The sequence below is a fragment of the Amia ocellicauda genome, chromosome 6 (genome assembly GCF_036373705.1).
Source record: "Amia ocellicauda isolate fAmiCal2 chromosome 6, fAmiCal2.hap1, whole genome shotgun sequence".
Lineage (NCBI taxonomy): Eukaryota > Metazoa > Chordata > Actinopteri > Amiiformes > Amiidae > Amia > Amia ocellicauda.
The window spans coordinates 41,212,520-41,229,752 of record NC_089855.1 but is presented as its reverse complement, the minus strand read 5'-3'; the positions used below and the strand labels follow the sequence as shown (position 1 = coordinate 41,229,752).

Genomic DNA, 17,233 nt, shown 5'->3' with positions numbered 1-17,233 from the left:
AGAGAGGTTCGTGATGTCATCGCTGAGCTGGCTGGCTCTGTGTGTCTTGCTGGCTGTGTGTGTGTGTGTGTGTGAGTGGGTGGGTGGGTGGCTGTGTTAGTGTCTGTCTGTCTGTCTGTCTGTCTCTCTCTGTCTTCCTCTCTCTCTCTCTCTGTCTCTCGCTCTGTAGATGCATCATAGGGAACATATGTAACAATCTCTCTTTTTGTTACCAAAAATGTGAATGAACGTATTTCAAGTGGGTTTTGCCTTGGTTGGAAACGTTTTAAGATCATTAAGATTAAGTGTAAAGTGGATTTGTCTCAATTCTCTGTAGTTTTCAATGTATGTGCCTTTCAGTAGCGTTCATGTTACAGATGTGTCCTATGCAGTGGTAGGGTCAATAAAATGTCAGTAAAACTTTATTTTAGCAATTATAGAGGGGAACAAATGCAAATAGATGGTCCTCACTAATTATATAATTTACCGACAACATTTGAAATTAGGTCTTGCGAAGCTGCAAGAAATGCTGTATAATCGTATGTGTGTTTATACACCAGCTCATATTTTTTCTCTCGTGAACAACAAATGCTGTTGGCTTGATTTTTACAGAGTATGTCATAAATTCCATTTTTATGAAGCCTGACAAATTGTACGCTGTGATATTGAATATTTTCAAAGTTACATAATTTGTTTGTTTTTCCTATCATGTTGCAAATGTTCCCTATGTGAAAGATGCATTATATCTTAATAATGTCAAAACAACTAAAGATATTCAGATTATTATTTACGTTAAAGTTATAACACATCTCTTTTCACTATGTGTGTCAGTAAAAGTTTAAAAAATCCTGAAAGTTTTTTATTGATCCTGCAAAATAAGTGTTTAGGGAACATTTTTAACTTAAAGTTATGCTTAGTGTTAGGGTTAGGGATATGAATATAATTGATATATAGAATTGTTAAGAAGTGTAATTAATTACATTCCATTTCTCATGGATTGTCTGAAAGTTTCAGATGTATATTCAGTTTGGAAACCATTTTTTCTATTTGTGTATATGAAAGATATACATCTATACAATATCTTCACTATTACTATTATCACTATTATTAATTATTATTTTTGGCATTGTGAAAGCACATTGGTATTACCTATGTGTATCTTTAAAAGTTTAAAATTCCTAAAGGTTCTTTATTGATCTTGCAAAATAAGGTTTTAGGGAACATTTGTAACATAGAGTTAGGGTTAGCCACTGGGTAAGGGTTACATCTTACACAAGGGTTACACAAGTGCCGGAATGAGGTCAAGGACTCTGCTGTTTTGACTTCGGTGGTGGAATGACCTGCCCACCAAAGTCAAAACAGCAGAGTCCTTGACCTCATTCCGGCGCTTACTCAAGACGCATCTCTTCTGACCGCACTTTTAATATTAGTCCTCTATCTCTGCTAGAAAGCACTTCAGCTTATTATGCTCCTCTCGTTCTTGAATGTTTTCCTCCTTGCTCCCTTTCCTGTAGCCCTAGTCTGTAACCCTACATCTTGACAGCACTTAGCTTTCACCGTCCAGGATGTAGGAAGTCTTTTACTGTACTTGTGTAAATTGTAATTGGAATTTTTAAAATGTATTTTGAATTGCGATATTTTTTAACTAAGTTGAATTTGTAATAATTGATGCCTTGTACTTCTCTGTATTTTTGCACTTATGTTGTAAGTCGCCCTGGATAAGGGCGTCTGCCAAGAAATAAAATTAATAAAATAATAATCTTCAACAGTAAGTTAATTCATGTGAATTATTCTCATCAATGTTAAAGAACAATAAGTTCTATTATGTGTGTCGATAAAATGCTGATATTCCATAACATTTGCTTGTGTATTCTGCAAAAAACATATTTAGGGAACATTTGTAACATTAGGGTTACGATTTGCCATAGACGCGGAATGAGTTTGATTGTGAAGTTAAAGACGCAGTTGCCTCGGAACTGATTATTATTGCTGTGTTTCTCCACTTCTACTCCACGCTTGGGAACGCCCACATCCAGTGACGTCAGCGTTCGATTCTAAAACCGGTGGAAAAGCGGGCCGGTTCACAAGAAGATCAGCTGGATCCCAGGCCGAGCAGCGGCTCTGGCTCCAGTACCGGCACCATGTCGGTGGAAAAGCGCTAAGTGAGCTCACACTGAGCTCAGTGTAATGTCTGCTCTGGAGAGCTCACAGTGTGACCTAGTCGTGAGTTCACGTCTTTACTGGGTAGTCCTTGACAACTTAATTGACTCAATTCTTGGGCTTAATTGGTCAAAATGACCATTGGTTGAAAGTACTCAGGGACTGATGTGTAGAGAGACTTATTAAACCTGCAGGATTGTGGTTTTCCCAGATCAGAATTAACCAGCTCACCACAAAGGAACATGGTAGGTGCTATTGCAAAATGGATTACACAAAAACATTGAAATCCAAGTTTGCAGTGGTCCTTCGGCCATTGCGTGGTGTTCCAGATCACTTCAGCACGAATTTTGCAGTGGTCTGGACTACAACTCCAGGGACTACTGTGCAGTGGTCCAGACCTCAGAAACTGAATGTATATGAACAGTGAAGTAGGCATCATAACTGTAGCCAATACTTTGTGGTTAAAATACTTAATTTAATCCCTGTTTTGTACTGTAAGATATTATTTGTTAGAATGTATTTTTCTATGGGAAATTCTATACCATCTGGTTTGGTAGAGGAAACAGATCTCCTCCCTGGTAGCCCCTGGTAGCCCCTGGTAGCCCTGGTAACCCTATCTTTATGACCAGAGACCAAAAGGGACCTGTCCTCTGATTGGCTCTTAGCCAAATTTGAAATGACCCCCCCACTTCTAGATTACTTTAGCATAAGACACCCAAGTCAGTAGTGGTGGCAAAATGCTATTGGTAGGAAGGAAACCTTATAAAAGGGTAAACAAAGAGAATTTGAGTTCTCTTAACTTCTTCATCCTGCAACGAGACACAAGAGAGAGCTGGAGAGGAGAGACAGAGAGAGACACACTGCTTTCTGCCTGACCAGACTGGCCTATAAGCTGTACTGTGAGGAGAAAGAAGAAAATGGGTATTATCTGTTTCTTACTGTAATCCAGCAGAAACTTAATATTACTTATTTTCAGTAATATAATTGATTGATATTAGTTTCCTATTTTTGTCAAAATAAATTATTATTGCACATCTGTGACTTGAACGCATCTTCCCTCTAAAAAGAATCTTACAAAGAGAAACCAAATGACCTATGAGTTTTCAGTTCAACTATTTATTTAGATTGACTGAAAAACCAAGTATTCAAATTCTCTTACAGTATGATTGTAGTTTGGATGATCTATTAATGCAAGTTGATAACATATTTTACAGAAAATGGGTTTTAGGAATTGTGTCAAAAAACTAAAAGAATTGTCTTAGGGACCACTGCTCCTTTTTTCCAGACCAATGTATAGCCCACTTTTCTTTTAAATTATGTTCAAAACAAAATTGAGGAAGCAGTGGTTAGTTCTGAATCAAACATATTGACCCCCTCACTCAATCTGTAAATCCTGCAGCAAACATTGGAATATGCATAGATATTTGCTCAGACTGGTATAAATGTCCCTAGTAAATAACGACATGCCAATTTTGTTGTTTCAAATGTGCCCAACATCTTACCAGTATATGTCCTTTTAGTATGTCACAAAGGTTCCCTAATTCGTTTTACAAATGTTCCCTGTATGTTATGAATGTTCCCTAAGCATGTGACGAATGTTCCCTAGTTTATGTTACAGATTTGCCCTAGCACTTCTCTCTCTCTCTCTCTCTCTCTCTCTCTCTCTCTCTATCTCAATTCAGTGCATTTGTATTGTCAAAGCAATTGGACATGCAAACATACATACATACATACATACATATGGAAAATAAACAATATAATTAAAAATCACAATAAGATGTAATAAAGTACAGAAAAACAAAATGTAATAAAATGTGATCTTTAATACACAGAAATATGTATGGCTGGTCGGAAGCGTCTTGGACTCGGGTTCCTTTTCATTACTTATAATGCTTTTGCCTTTTGCTAAAGCTTTCCATGGAGGGGAACGTGGATGAGTTTGTACCATTCTTGGGAGGCTCTGCCTTGTTGGGGCGGAGCTGTGATCCAGGTGAACAGCAGATTGGGCATAGGTGGGCATGTGGGCGGAGGAGGAGGAAGGCCGGTCAAGCAGATAAGCTTGCTAAGGTTCGCAGCAGCAGCAAACAGCCCCCCCATCCAGCCAGCCAGGCAGTCTGGCTGGCAGTGACTGAGTGGTTGACAGACGGCAAGCAACGGAATGCACGTGCTCTGTGATGTCATAGCAGTCAGCTCAGAGAGAGGTTCGTGATGTCATCGCTGAGCTGGCTGGCTCTGTGTGTCTTGCTGGTTGTGTGTATGTGTGTGTGTGTGTGTGAGAGAGAGAGAGATAGAGTGTGTGTGAGTGGGTGGGTGGCTGTGTTAGTGTCTGTCTGTCTCTCTCTGTCTCTCAATTCAATTCAATTCAATTCAAGGTTGCTTTATTGGCATGACAAAACAGATTCGTAGTGTTGCCAAAGCAGTTGATATATACATACATTGAAAAATAATAAGAATAAGGTAAGAAAAAAGAAACAAAAAAAATGAAACAGTAACATTATAATTTATAAATTAAATCTTAATAGACATGTACATTTACTTTATAGTTATCAGGTTACAGCTGGTGCTCATGTATGTCATGTTTTCACAGTGAGCCCCTCAGGCTGTGGCAGGCGGCTACATATTGGGCGGCCAGGGGGGCTGTGTGTCCCTCCCCCAGGAGGATAGCTTTTTTTTTTTTCATTCATCAATTCAGAGAATGATTTTATAATATTTATGAATTTATTATAGAACGTGTCCCTTAATTTGGCATATTTATTGCATCGGAGGAGGAAGTGCATCTCTGTCTCGACCTCTCCTGTCTCGCAGTGACCACAGCGCCGCTCCTCTCTGGGCAGCCAGCTCTGCCTGTGTCGGCCCGTCTCTATGGCCAGGCTGTGGTCACTGAGCCTGTACTTGGTCAGGATCCATCTCTGCTTCATATCTCTGACAGTGAAGAGATATTCTGCCAGGGTGTATTCTCTGTTTAGGGCCCGATAGCAATCCAGTTTACTTTGGGATTTGGTTTCATTGTTCCAATGTTCCAGATAGGAGGTTTTGGTTATCTTTATGATTTGGTTGACTCTGATTGGGGGCAGGTAAGCAGTGCTGACCTGAAGCTGGTCTCTGTTCGCAGTATTAGCGGGGGTCAGTGCCGTGAGCTTCAGGGCCAGCTGACTCAGTGGACTCTTTTCAGGGCTGAGCTCTTGGGTTTGGAGGGCCTTGTACTGGAGTGAGTCTGACTCACTTTTCTTCAGGTGCATCCAGAATTTCAGTGTTCTTTTCTTTATATTAATGAGGGTTGGGAAGCGGCCTAATTCTGCCCTGCATGCGTGGTTTGGTGTGCTCCTGTGCACCTGCAGTATGTTTTTATAGAGTTCAGCATGCAGGGTCTCTATTGGATGTTTGTCCCACCTAGTGTAGTCCTGTTGACTGAGTGGACCCCATACTTCACTACCGTACAGCGCAATGGGCTGGATCACACTGTCAATTAGTTTGAGACAGAAGAAGATTCTATAACATTAATATCCCATTTCAATCTGATTGCGTAGAAAGCTCTTCTTGCTTTGTCTTTGAGTGCCTTCACTGCCAGGTTAAAGCCCCCTGACGCACTAATAGTCAGGCCCAGGTTAGTGTAGTGTGAGGTGTGTTCTATGGTAGTGTTGCCTAGCGTGAAGTGGTATTTGTTTCCCTGAGGAATTTTTTTTTGGAAAATCATGATCTTTGTCTTCTTCATGTTTACTGCCAGGGCCCAGGACTAACAGTACTGCTCTAGCAGTGCAAGGTTTTGCTGAAGCCCCTGTTCTGTGGATGACAGCAAGACTAGGTCATCCGAATAGAGCAGGAATTTGACTTCTGTGTCATTTAGGGTGAGGCCAGGGGCATCAGACTGCTCCAACACCGTTGCCAACTCACTGATGTAGATGTTGAACAGTGTTGGGCTCAGACTGCAGCCCTGCCTCACTCCCCGCCCCTGAGTGAAGAATTCTGTTCTTTTGTTGCCAATTTTTACTGCACATTTGTTTTCGGTGTACATTGTTTTTATAACATCATAGACTTTACCCCCTACACCGCTTTGAAGAATTCTGTAATAAAGTCTCTCGTGCCAAATGGAATCGAATGCCATTTTGAAATCAATGAAACAGGCAAAGATTTTGCCTTTACTTTTTTGGTGGACGTGTTTGTCTATGAGGGTGTGTAGGGTGTAAATATGATCTGTAGTGCAGTGATTTGGGAGGAAGCCAATCTGACTCTTACTCAGGACACTGTGCTCGGTAAGGAAGGCCAGTATCCGGGCGTTGATGATACTGCAGAACACCTTCCCCAGGTTACTGCTAACACAGATGCCCTGGTAGTTGTTAGGGTCGAATTTGTCTCCACTCTTATAGATTGGGGTGATCAGCCCCTGCTTCCAGATGTCAGGGAAGTAACCAGTTCTGAGGACCATGTTGAACAATTTAAGCACAGCCTCCTGCAGTTGTGCGCTGCTGTGTTTGAGCATTTCAGTGCTGATACTGTCCGGGCTGCAGGCTTTTCTGGGTGGAAGTGCCTGGAGCTTTTTAGATAGTTCCTGTAGGGTGATTGGAGCGTCATTTGGGTTTTGATTATTTTTAATTGATTGTTCGAGCAATTTCAGTTTTTCCATGGTTTCAATTTGTTTGTGTGTCAGATCATTTTGTTGGATATCTTTATAAAGGTTTTCAAAGTATTTTTTCCAAATGGTTCCGTTTCGTATTGCCAATTCTTGTTGTTTTGTTGAATTTAAATTGTTCCACATTTCCCAGAACTGGTTTTGGTCAACAGATTTCTCTATGTCTGTGAGTGTTTTGTTTGTGTGTTTCTGTTTTTTATTTTTAAGGGTGTTTGTAGTGTTTTAGGGTCTAACAGTACTGTTGGCATAGTTCTGTGTCTTGTGGTTGATGATGTTTTTGATTGGATAGGTGCCTTAAATTTGTTTCTTATTGATTTACACTCATCATCAAACCATGTCTGTGTGTGTGTATGATTCTGGTTGATTTTTTCTTTGTCTTTTTAAGATTTGCCATTGTGGCTGCAATTTGAAATATTTGATTGATATCATTTATGGCCAGATTTAGTCCTGTCACGTCAGGCTGGTACTGTGAGCTGAGGAAAGTGTTGATGATGTCTGTTATTTCTGTAGAACTGATTGCTTGGTTAAATTCCTCTGTGCTGTTTGGAGCCCATCTGTATGTTTGATTAAGGTTGTACAGCTTACTGGGCTGTGTCTGTGTGTTGCTGGCCTGACTTCTTCTTTTCAGGAACACTGTGATTTGGTTGTGGTCTGACAGGGGGGTTTGCTGCCTGACAGTGAATGCACTGATGAAGGAGGGGTCCATGTCAGTGAGGGCGTAGTCGACTACATTAGTCCCAAGAGCTGAGCAATACGTGAACCTTCCTAAAGAGTCCCCTCTGATCCTGCCATTAAACCCCGTCGGGGATGTTCCTCTGGGTTGTGGTGGAGGTGAGGTACAGAGGGGCCTGGCCGAACACATGGCTGTTTCCCTGTGTGCCGATGCAGTTGGGCTCGGTGCCTGTCTGGGCATTGAAGTCCCCACAGAGCAGCACATTCCCCTGGGCCTGGAAATGGCCGATCTCTGTGTGGAGGGTGTTAAAAAATTCCCCATTGTAATAGGGGGATTCAGAGGTGGGGGTATACGCTGTACAAAGGTATATATGGTTCTCACACTGGGCTATTCCCTTCTTAATTTGAAGCCATGTGTGCGTTGGGCCCTGTTTGACTGGGCTGATGTGGTTCGCCAGCTCCTCTTTGTACCACACTATGATCGCCCCAGAGTCCCTGCCACGCCGCACTGTGCTCAGTTTAATTGAGGGCACAATAACCTCCCTGTAGCCCAGGGGGCAGTGTGTGGGCACCTCTGCAAGGCACCATGTCTCCAACAGAACTATGATATCTAATTCTTTAATGCTTTTAATGAATTCAGGGTCTGTGCTCTTTAGCCCGAAAGGCGAGGAGTTCAGGCCCTGAATGTTCCAGCAGCTGACTGTAAATGAGCTCATTTTAGCTAACATTGTACTTGGTGGAATAAAATGCCTATCAACAATACAACTTTTTAATCGAAGGTTTTGTTTAAACTAGAATTTCAAATATAATAATTATTAGTTTTATGTAAAGTATGGTTACATTGTATGTACACAGGTATTTAGTTTTAATTTACAAGTGGGGTTGTCCGTCCCTACCCGAGTTCTCTGGCTCAGCTCAGCAGTCTGGAGCAAAGGAGGCTGAGCAGGTGCTTTATCTCCCCCAGCTCGGTGGGGGCCGGAGTGGCGGCCTGGGTCAGGGCTGCGGCATAGCTGAGCGGCTTCTGATGGGCGCTGTGCCTGGTGCTCGTGGGGCGGGTGGGAGGCTGGGTGATGGGGGGCTGGCCGGTGCTGCGGCATCGTGGTACGTGTGCTCCAGTGCGGGGGGGTTGTATGTTTGGCTGGCCTCTGTTGGTATTGCTGTGTGGATAGGAGCTCATACATTCAGTGACTTCTCTCTCTCTCTCTCTCTCTCTCTCTCTCGTTCTGTAGATGCATCATAGGGAACATATGTAACAATCTGTATATTTGTTTACCAAAAATGAGAATGAAAGTATTTCAAGTGGGTTTTGCCTTGGTTGGAAACGTTTTAAGATAAATTATGAAGTGTAAAATGGATTTGTCTCAATTCTCCGTAGTTTTCAATGTATGTGCCATTCAGTAGCGTTCATGTTACAGATGTGTCCTATGCAGTGGTAGGGTCAATAAAATGTCAGTAAAACTTTATTCTGATAGCTTTGATTATTATTTTTTTTCTCATGAACAACAAATGCTGTTTGCTTGATTTTTACAGAGTATGTCATAAATTCCATATTTATGAAGCCTGACAAATTGTATGCTGTAATATTGAATATTTTCAGTTACATCATTTGTTTGCTTTTCCTATCATGTTACAAATGTTCCCTATGTGAAAGATGCATTATATCTTAATAACGTCAAAACAATTAAAGATATACGGATTATTATTATTGGAAAAGTTATAACACATTGCTATTAACTATGTGTGTCAGTAAAAGTTTAAAAAATCCTGACAGTTTTTTATTGATCCTGCAAAATAAGTGTTTAGGGAAGATTTGTAACTTAAAGTTAGGGTTAGTGTTAGGGTTAGGGTAATTAATATAATTGATATATAGAATTGTTAAAAAGTGTAAATGTTTACATTCCATTTTTCATGGTTTGTCTGAAAGTTTCAGTTCTATATTCGGTTTGGAAACCGTTTTTATATATATATATATATATATATATATATATACTTTATTCTATACAATATCTTCACTATTAAAGATAAACGCATTATTATTTTCGGCAGTGTTAAAGCACATTGGTATTACCTATGTGTATCTTTAAAAGTTTAAAATTCCTAAAGGTGTTTTATTGATCTTGCAAAATAAGTGTTTAGGGAAAATTTGTAACATAGAGTTAGAGTTAGCCACTGGGTAAGGATTACATCTTCAACAGTAAGTTCATTCATGTTAATTATTCTCATCAATTTTTGTCAATACAGTAAAAGTGTCAGAAATAGCAAATCGGTGTTAATCCCTTAATGCATCAATTAAAATACATACAAATAAAAGGCTGATCTTAGCATATTTGTATACTTGTATGTTCGTTTCTGGTTGTCTACATGTGATTTCGAGTTTTTTATTTGGTTTTTACAATGTATCTGTGCTGTGTGAAGACGCAGAATGAGTTTGATTGTGATGTTAAATAGGGTTTAGAAACGCAGTCGCCTCGGTGCTGATTATTATTGCTGTGTTTCTCCACTTCTACTCCACGCTTGGGAACGCCCACATCCAGTGACGTCAGCGTTCGATTCCAAGACCGGTGGAAAAGCGGGTCAGTTCACAAAAAGATCAGCTGGATCCCAGGCCGAGCAGCGGCTCTGGCTCCAGCACCGGCACCATGTCGGTGGAAAAGCGCTATGTGAGCTCACACTGAGCTCAGTGTAATGTCTGCTCTGGAGAGCTCACAGTGTGACCTAGTCGTGAGTTCACGTCTTTACTGGGTAGTCCTTGACAACTTAATCGACTCAATTCTTTGGCTTAATTGGTCAAAATTACCATTGGTTGAAGGTACTCAGGGACTGATGTGTAGAGAGACTTATTAAACCTGCAGGATTGTGGTTTTCCCAGAACAGAATTAACCAGCTCACCACAAAGGAACATGGTAGGTGCTATAGCAACATGGATTACACAAAAACATTGAAATCCAAGTTTGCAGTGGTCCTTGGGCCATAGCGTGGTGATCCAGATCACTTCAGCACGAATTTTGCAGTGGTCTGGACTACAACTCCAGGGACTACTGTGCAGTGGTCCAGACCTCAGAAACTGTGTGCATATGAACAGTGAAGTAGGCATCATAACTGTAGCCAATACTTTGTGGTTAAAATACTTAATTTAATCCCTGTATTGTACGGAATAATAATAACAACTGTAAAACATAAGAGAAGGGCCTGAGAATAAATACAATACACAATAGACTAGAACCCTTAGAATATAATAAGATGAACATCTTCATGATTAGTATGATTGTAGTTTGGATGTTATATTAATGCATGTTGATAACATATTTTACAGAAAATGGGATTTAGGAATTGTGTCAAAGAACTAAAAGAATTGTCTTAGGGACCACTGCTCCTTTTTTCCAGACCAATGTATAGCCCACTTTTCTTTTAAATTATGTTTAAAACAAAACTGAGGAAGCAGTGGTTACTTCTGAATCAAACATATTGACCCCCTCACTCAATCTGTAAATCCTGCAGCAAACATTGGAATATGCATAGATATTTGCACAGACTGGTATTAATGTCCCAATTAAAATAACCAAATGCCATTTTTGTTGTTTCAAATGTGCCCAACATCTTACCAGTATGTCCTTTTAGTATGTCACAAAGGTTCCCTAATTCGTTTTACAAATGTTCCCTGTATGATAAGAATGTTCCCTAAGCATGTGACGAATGTTCCATAGTTTATGTTACAGATGTGCCCTAGCACTTCTCTCTCACTCTCTCTCTCTCAATTCAGTGCATTTGTATTGTCAAAGCAATTGGACATGCAAACATACATACATACATACATACATCCATACATACAAACATACATACATACATATGGAAAATAAACAATATCATTATAAATCACAATAAGATGTAATAAAGTACAGAAAAACAAAATGTAATAAAATGTGATCTTTAATACACACAAATATGTATGGCTGGTCGGAAGCGTCTTGGACTCGGGTTCCTCTTCATTACTTATAATGCTTTTGCCTTTTGCTAAAGCTTTCCATGGAGGGGAACGTGGATGAGTTTGTACCATTCTTGGGAGGCTCTGCCTTGTTGGGACAGAGCTGTGATCCAGGTGAACAGCAGATCGGGCAGAGCTGAGCATGTTGCCGAAGGAGGAGGAAGGCCGGTCAAGCAAATAAGCTTGCTAAGGTACGCAGCAGCAGCAAACAGCCCCCCCATCCAGCCAGCCAGGCAGTCTGGCTGGCAGTGACTGAGTGGTTGACAGACGGCAAGCAACGGAATGCACGTGCTCTGTGATGTCATAGCAGTCAGCTCAGAGAGAGGTTCGTGATGTCATCGCTGAGCTGGCTAGCTCTGTGTGTCTTGCTGGCTGTGTGTGTTGAACCGTCTTAGAAATAAGTGGAGAAGTCGCGGAGATAAAGCAAACAGTACTTTAATCGAGCCGCTCGGAAGCCCCACGTCAGGAATAATTCCTTCAGTGAGACTTAATATTTACAGACATGAGTACAACTTTATAGGAAAAATGACATAACATCTTATGGCCGTTCATCCAATCAGAAGATACAGGTCTGGCTCCGTTTACGATCTGTCCTCCCGTGAAGGGGTGATGGATCCAAAGCAGATGTCCGTCTTTGATGTGCACTAGGAAGATGCGATCCCACGGTCATCATTTACCTATTGTCAATCGCTCTTTATCGCTCTCCCTATCTGGAGAAATGATTAAGTCATATACAAATTCACAGCAGACATCTGTAGGCTATTTCGGCACTGTGTAATCTTTCATTACTGACAGGAGTTTCTAACAAACCAACCTTGTTGACCCTTTACTTGTCCTGCGGAATCTAATCTGCTCAGTCTGTAAACAAAACTACTTCTAATGCTAGTATTAATATAAAACATTATATAATTATCACAAAACACTTTTTTCAACTTCCTATACAGAGTCTTCATTCCCTGCTGTTTGGCAATAGAGCAAAGCGGAAAGAAGCCAAAAAGTTATGTTTGTCAGTTACAAGTAAATCCCCTTAGGGGTTAGGAAGATTTGACGCTTCTTGATTGAGGATTGCAGCTCCTTCATCCCAACCCTTCCCCGTGGGGTGTATATGTGTGTACGGCGAGTGTAAGGGTGTCCCTGCTGTCGGGGAGAGCGATAAGTGTGTGCCCCTAAGTGTGGATGTACAGAATGTCCTGAAGGCGTCTCATGGAGCTTAGTGACCTTTGTAATAGTATCTTTCCAATGCATCCTTTGGTTTTCCTTGAGTCATGAGGTTTATTGCCTTTGATACTAAATCCATTTGTCCTCAGTCACATGGAGCCTCCAGAACCAAGGGGATAGGATAATATTTGTGTCAATGGGTGTGTGAGTTTTGCTTCTCCCGAGTGAGGGACGGTGTCGTTTAGTAGAAATTTAGAGAAAGCCTGCCAACGAGGGTGTTTTAATTGCAGCTGTAACCATAGTAGATACATTATGAGGTTTACAAAGTTTTTGAGACAGTGTATTTAAGAAATAAAAAAGAAACTTACAGACATAGCAGAATATTAACTACTGATATCAATCCTTGTAACACAATCATACCCAGATTACCAAAGATATCAGCAAGCCATCCCCAGAGGGGTTTTCCTCCGGAGGACTGGTGTATCTTTGTAGTTGCTGTCCTAATGTGCTCTATAAGATTACCAATGTGTTCAGAGTTATCTGGTATGTAAGTACAACATTCCTGCCCTATAATGGCACATGTCCCTCCTTGTGCTGCTAGCAGGAAATCTAGAGCTAGCCTGTTCTGGAGGGCAACAGTTCGCATAGCCACTATTTCAGTTGTTAAATTGCTGAGAACTTCAGTTGTAGAAATACTTAATGTTTCTAATATACCAGCTACTAATCTGATTTCCTTTATTGCTCTTCCGACTCCATACATAGGAAATAGTATGGAAGCAAACCTGTCTCCTTCCCCTATCTCACGTTTAGGGTGAATAAATTGTTCTATATCTGGAAGGTATTTATCTTCAGTGTGGCGCAAAGCTGGCACCACAAATCCTAAATAACAAGAACCTGTGAACTTACAAGGAAGTTCCCAATATGCCCGCAAGCCGCATATCCAATAAGTCCCATTCCATGGGGCGTAAAATCGACAAGTCTGATACCTAAAGTCAGAACCATCGATAGCCACAGTGTGATTACAAGTGCTATTACCTATAAATTGGGATTGCATGGTTTGGTTATAGTATGAAACATACACAGATCCTTTGTTACTGTGAGCCAAGTCAATATTTGGCATTTTAAAATCTCTTCTATTCTGATCCATCTTCGGTACCATTCTCCTGTGATGCCTAAGGCATAATCATATGCATATCGTACATTAGAGGCAACTCTAAGTTGTGAATAATCAGAAAATACTGGAAATGGAATGGGGATCATTGGAACCCCTTTCTTAGTGTCGTATGGAATGTGGGAACAAACCCAACATTTTGTTTTATTAAGGGCATTTGCATAGGTGCGTGTAATTTGGATAAATCTGTCCATGATTCAACTAAGGACAGGCAGATCAGTCCAAATACTGTAGTGTACACAGTCGTCTTCATGCTGGATTATCTCTTAGTACCTGTAGGGGGACAAAACCTTTACCAGTTAGGGGAATGTCTCTCAAAATTCAGGAAATCTGCAACTGTTGCTTTCCTAGGAATGAGAAAAGATAAAGGTTTAGTACACAGTTCTCCTGGATTATAATTTTTTACTTGTGACCAATGTTTCCATCTAGTACCCCCCTCCTGTCCGTCAATACAGACTGAAGTGTCTGTAGAAAGAAGGACATTATGCGGTCCTGTCCATTTGGGCCTAAGCCCTGGTCTGCTTGGGATTATTTTAACCATCACTTGCGAACCAACCTCAGGAAGTGTTGTTGGCATTTCCTCTTTGAGTTCCAAGTCCCTGAGGGACTGGAGATCACGTGCTTGTGTTCTATGTTTTTTTAAGTGTGTACATAGCTGTGCTACATACTGTTTAAGATAGTCTTTGAATGGAGCACTGGGATCACTGGGACCCCAGATGCCAGCAGGGAGTTGCATATAGCTCTCCCTGTCATTAACTCAAATGGAGAAAGCTGAGTACTCCGATTAGGTGATGCTCTAAGTTTATACAGCACAGCGGGGAGTGCAACTGTCCATCCCTTGCCTGTAGTTAACAGGGCTTTTGCCAAACTTTCCTTCAGTGTCCGGTTAGTGCGCTCCACTAAGCCTGAACTCTGAGGGTGATAAGGTATATGAAATCGTTGTTTTACCCCTAGCAGTAAACATGCTTCCTTCATTACCTTACCGGTGAAATGAGTCCCTTGATCTGAGTTCATTTGACGGGGCACACCCCATCGGGGAATAACCTCAGTCGCTAGGACTTGTGCTGCAGTGATGGCAGAGCAGTCCCTGCAGGGGAAAGCCTCAACCCATTTTGTGAAATGGTCAATTATTACCAAGCAATAGGATTTCCCATGACATTTTTTCAGGGGTCCTGTAAAGTCAATTTGAATATTTTCCCACGGACCTCAAGGCCGGGGCTGGTGTGATTTAGTGACCTTGATCGGTTTACCTGGGTTTACTTGTGCGCAAGGAATACACTGTTGACACCACTTCGCAGTGTCCCTGCCTATGCCAGGCCACCACCAGTGTTCACGCAATTGAGTTAACATGGCCCTGTGACCCGTGTGAGCTGGGCCATGGTACTGGTCCAGAAGCGTTGAGCTAATACACTGGGGTGCTAATACACATTGTAAGTTAGGACTTCGCCACAAACCGTCTGAGTGCACTGCACCTCCCTTAACCCACTCTTGTACTTCATCCTCCTCACAGTTTTTCTGTAGCTGTGCGAGGTCAGTAGTTTCTGGTTCTCGGATGCTCACAAGTTTACTAGAGCAGGGGAATCCTGCTAACGTCACATGACTGCCTGTCTCTGCTGCCTTTTTTGCAGCTAGGTCTGCAAAGTGATTCCCACAGGTGCGCGGGCATCCATCATCAGAAAGACTCTGATGAGCTTTCACTTTAACTACTGCTACCTTTTCTGGAAGGTGTGCTGCCTCAGCTAGGGCTATAACATACTCATAATTTTGTATTACTTCTCCTGCTGTTGTTATAAACCCTCTACGTTCCCAGGTTGCCATATAGTCGTGTACTACTCCAAATGCATAGCGACTGTCAGTGAAAATGCTAACTTTAATGTCTTTCGCTATTTTTAATGAATCAGTTAGCACCACGAGTTCTGCCACTTGGGCTGAAAAGTGTCCTGAAGGGATCCAGATTTTACGACGGTGCTATCATCCAATACCACTGCCCACCCAGTGTGGGGGACTCCATCTATTATTTTCCTGGATCCATCAACATATCGTTCCAAGTCAGGGTCTGTGAGGGGGTTTTCTAGGAAGCGACTGTGGTCCTCCTGGAGCACCAGCTCAGAGCATGTATGCTCTTCTTCCTCCCCTGCTGGGTTTACTCGTGTGTCTTTTATTATTTGTATGGATTTATCTCTGGGGAGCAAAACAGCTTCCCATCTAGCTCGTCTACGGAGACTGAACACAATTTGCCGGTGTGTAATAATTAAACTAATGTGTGTCCTGTGTGCAGAATCAACTGTGTGTTCATTACAATCGGCTCGCATGCCTGCACTGCCCAAGAGGCGCAGTCTACTGCTGCCATACAGCGATGCATGCCTGCTGCTACCGTGGGTTGCTTTGTGGAGTAATAGGCGACGGGACATTGCCTATCCCCATGTTCCTGTGTCAGAACTGCTGTATAATAGATCCCATCTTGGGAACAGTAGAGGTGAAATGGTTAAGCATGATCTGGTAACCCGAGGGCGGGGGCATTGCTGAGAGCCTGTTTTATTACACGATAGGCTATTTCCTGTTCATGTCCCCAGTCTATGGGGTCCAAGGGAGCCGGGCTCCCTTTGATTAGCGCCTGTATCGGACCTGTGGCTTGTGTGAAATTAGGGATGAAAGTGCGCCAATAATTAAGGAGCCCCATAACTTTACGCACAGCCCTAACATGATGTGGTTTTGGCATATTTAGAATGGCTTCTTGCCTATTATGCGTCATAGATTTTTGTCCTTGTGAAATGTTGTGTCTGAGATATTGAACCTTAGTTAAGCCTATTTGTGCTTTCTTAGAGCTTGCTTTAAATCCTGCCTTTTGTAAGACACTGAGGACTGTAATTAATGCTTCTCTAAGGATATCTATACCTAATATTGTCCCCTCTGGGTTTTTACAAACCCAAAAAGACACTGGTAAGAGGAGATCGACTATTTCTAGAAGTTGAGCTGTGCTGAGTGTGGCTGTGATACATGCGCCACCTACACCTGAGATCTGTAGTCTGCGTTTAGTCAGTGGGAGGGGAGATCGGTTATCGAGACAGAGGCGCCTGTATCCACCGACATTGAACACTGCCGACCCCTAACAGTGCACTTATGTGGAGGCGGGGATCTTCCCCTGTACCGACCTCGGGGCCGAGGCGACCTATTTCCTATTGAGTTTCTCTGTCAGATCTCGGATGATGTGCTGAAGCTCCGCGTCTCCTCTGGGCTGATCGGGGTTTGTCTTGGTCTGATTGCAGGGCGCTTGGTGTCGCCTGGAGCGCCTGCCTTCCAGCACTTGTCCCCCGTGTGCCCTGTCCTCCCACAGAAAGTGCACTTAGGGCGGGTTGATTTAGACCGACAGTCTTTAGCAATATGTCCTATTTGTCCGCAATTGTAACATTTAAATGTATACATTTATTTTAGCTTTTGACTACTTGTTTTCTACCTCTGAAGCCCATTGTACAATCTGCTGATA

At 41.9% G+C, this 17,233-nt stretch overlaps 2 non-coding genes across 2 annotated transcripts; both read left to right on the top strand.

Annotated features, from left to right (window-relative positions):
* Window positions 1-4,000: 4,000 nt before the first annotated feature.
* Window positions 4,001-4,115, top strand: LOC136752128 (U5 spliceosomal RNA). Its single transcript, XR_010817291.1, has one exon. It is a non-coding gene; the product is annotated as a U5 spliceosomal RNA (small nuclear RNA).
* A 7,290-nt stretch (window positions 4,116-11,405) lies between these two features.
* LOC136752126 (U5 spliceosomal RNA) lies at window positions 11,406-11,520 on the top strand. The gene has a single exon (XR_010817289.1). It is a non-coding gene; the product is annotated as a U5 spliceosomal RNA (small nuclear RNA).
* The last annotated feature ends 5,713 nt before the right edge of the window (window positions 11,521-17,233 follow it).